The sequence below is a fragment of the Austrofundulus limnaeus genome, unplaced genomic scaffold (assembly GCF_001266775.1).
Source record: "Austrofundulus limnaeus strain Quisiro unplaced genomic scaffold, Austrofundulus_limnaeus-1.0 Scaffold392, whole genome shotgun sequence".
Lineage (NCBI taxonomy): Eukaryota > Metazoa > Chordata > Actinopteri > Cyprinodontiformes > Rivulidae > Austrofundulus > Austrofundulus limnaeus.
Genome location: NW_013952794.1, coordinates 110014 through 113446, shown reverse-complemented (window position 1 = coordinate 113446; position 3433 = coordinate 110014).

Genomic DNA, 3433 nt, shown 5'->3' with positions numbered 1-3433 from the left:
TACAACTCAGAAACTATTCAACATAGGAGCTTCAGATTTTCTTTGGTAGTTTAGCTCTGATGAAGGGCTATCCATCAGGTCAACCAATGCCAAAAAAAGACCCCCTCCCAAACCACTGCAATTTTGGGATGCACCTGGTAGCATGACATTTATTAGGAATAAAGACTTCTGAGTTCCGTTGCATTTCTGCGTGCGGGGGTCATTATGTTACAGCTATGCGGTATCTACTTTTTACATTAAGTCAGACATACTTGTAGTGCTTTATAGTGATAATTAAAATATATGTTTTAACACTGTTTGTACACTCAAAATGCCTCATAGAGCACTATTATTGTAATTGTAATTCTTGCTCTGTTGCAGAGCAAAATAATAGAAACGCTTTTTCCAACGTTTGAAACTAGAACGCTTTAAACTTGGAACTGACGTCAGTCCGGCTTCAGAATTTTTAGTTCCAATACAACTGGAACRCAGCACAAGAACTGAGCCCAGGCTGCACTGGAAGTGTTATTTTTTGCTCTAATTGCCTTGAAAATAACCACAGAATTCCATGAAAAGAGATTGGATTAACATGCTGATGTGATGAAAGAGTTAATAACACAGCCTTCACATGAAAGCTGTGAAACTTTGTTTCTCCAAACTGTTCAAAGAGCTATCTGCAGCAGGTAAGATACTTGATCTTCAGCCTTCCTTTCTGTTTAAATATCCTTTTAATGTCATATGAGAAGTGATTTGATGAACTTTGATGACAGTTTCTGATGGTTGTGCCATGAAATGTGCCCGACCTGAACCTGAAGTTCAGTCGTTCTGTGCATCGTGTTGAAGCAGCCATTTTAAACAAAGACAACCTCCATCAGGTCTTCTCGTCTGAGACCTTCGAACACTTTGACTTCATTCAGGTTTTGAATGGCACCTGTTTTCCCAGAGGGTGGGAGATGGAACAAATATCTTTGTATAATGTTTGTTTTGTTGTTGAAGAGCTGATAATAAAACCTGATCTGTGCGATGTGGTGACGTGTTTTCTTCCAGCTGCGCAGGTGTCCCCACCCCCCGGTCATCAGAAACCCAGACTGTCAGATGTGTCTGGACTCTTGTTGATGTGACGAGCCTCACTGTGAGCGTTGCTATGGCAGCTTGTGGATGGAGTGACTGAGAACAAGGGGGGGTGTGTATTCCTGTTTGTGGTGCTAGTATGGTGAAGCGGGTGCTAATTGAGTGCACAAATGTTGGGGGGGGGGGGTCCTAGACAATGAGAGGATTGTGTGTCTTTGCCCAGAAGCAGAGTTTTTTGTCTCTGTACGGTAAAACTCGTCTCTCTTCCTGTCGTAGCTCTCTGTTTGGGCTCTCCAACTCAAACATGGACAAAGTGCTGGACCTGCAGAGGAATGTGTCCATCGCAAAAATGTGTGTGTGTGCGTGCGTGTGCTGGTCCTGAGCTGGACCTCGCCTTGCAACAAATGCAGACTGACAGCAGGAAGTGAGTGCAGTGAGACCACCACATTGCCCTGCTCCCCCTGCTCATTATATAACTCCCTCCTCTGCATTCTCTCTCGGTGACACACTGGGATCCTTCACTGGATTGTTTGGTGGTGGTGGTGGGGGGGCTCCACAGACTGTTCCACTCATCTCTGGCGTCAGGAAGCAAACGTGGCTTGTAGACGAGATGGAAATCCCGGGTGATAAGTGTATTTTGTGTTAACTTTGTCACGTTTGTCTGTAGGACGTTAGTTTCAGCAGTTCTTCATCGCTATCATGGCAGCAAGTATGGGCCAGTGCCCCAAATATCTGTGTCCTCAGCCGGTCACAGATAACATCTGAGAGGCCTGCTCCTTACTAATGAAACCATGTGTGTGGGGACTGCTTTCCCTACGTTGTGGGACAGTGTTTTGTTGGCATACACACCTACTTACGTGGACCTGAGTCTAGTCCCCAAAAGGGAAACACAGTGGGTCAGGGGTTAAGTTTAGGACCAAGTTTGAATTGAGTTTAGGTTAGTTTTAGGGTCAGGTAGGTTCCTGTGAGGTTAATTTTAGGGTAAATGGTCAGGGTTAGGTTATAAAATCTAAAGAAAAAAAATGAATGTAAGTCAATGGAAGCTACCCACATAGTTCAAGTTCAGTTTACATGTCCTTCTCAAAAAAATTAGCATATTGTGATAAAGTTCATTATTTTCTGTAATGTACTGATAAACATTAAACTTTCATATATTTTAGATTCATTGCACACCAACTGAAGTAGTTCAAACCTTTTATTGTTTTAATATTGATGATTTTGGCAAAAAAAATAAAGAAAAAACAAAAATCCCTATCTCAAAAAAATTAGCATATCATGAAAAGTTTCTCTAAATGACTTATTAACCTAATCATCCGAATAAACGAATTAACTCTAAACACCTGCAAAAGATTGCTGAGGCTTTTAAAAACTCCCAGCCTGGTTCATGACTCAAAACCGCAATCATGGGCAAGACTGCTGACCTGACTGCTGTCCAGAAGGCCATCATTGACACCCTCAAGCAAGAGGGTAAGAAACAGAAAGACATTTCTGAATGAAAAGGCTGTTCCCAGAGTGCTGTATCAAGGCACCTCAGTGGGAAGTCTGCAGGGGCGGAGTGGGGAAATTTTTCAGCCCGGGAGTTTAATGGCCAAGACCGGCCCAATTTTTGTACATATAAAAAATTAGACAAAGATGCAGCACTACCATGCAATATTTTTGTATTTTGCATTCACCTATCAAAACCTGCCTCTTCACATTCATCAACAACAAAATAAATGTTTCTGCTGTGGTGCAATAATGTGTACTCAATCACACTTATATGATGTTCACCTGCATTATACTACGTACTGTAGCAGCTCTTTCATCTCACCAGGACTACAGTTTGACAATCAACTAGTTTCATAGAACACAGTTCAGTTTTGTAGTACACAGGTGGAGCACTACAGATGTGTTGGTTTATTCTCTCTAATGCTAAGCAATGAGCATCAGAAGCATTGTAATGTGTGTGAGGGGGCATTAGTSGGGGGCTCTGGGGGTCCTCCACCAGAAAATTTTGAAACTAGTAGATGGAGTTTCCTGCATTCTGGTGTATTTTACTAGGTTCCTAAACATACTTTTACCTACATAAAAAAACACTTGATCAAATAACTAAATTAGAGACAGATTCTAGTTGAATCATCCTGTTTTTAAACTCATTGCTGTGGCTCAGATAATGAAATTAAGGTGAAAATTTATCCCAAACAATGACTTTAGAGGACAATTTTACTTTATATTGTTTGTTCTTGATTTAGTTTTATTTGTGCCAAGAAACTGCATGTTTAAAATATTAACTACACAATGAACAGATTGGAGACATTTATTTTTCTGATTAAATGACAGGTCTACTCATAACAAACTGACATGACATCATGCAGCCTTTTACCATATTGGCACTATCAAACAG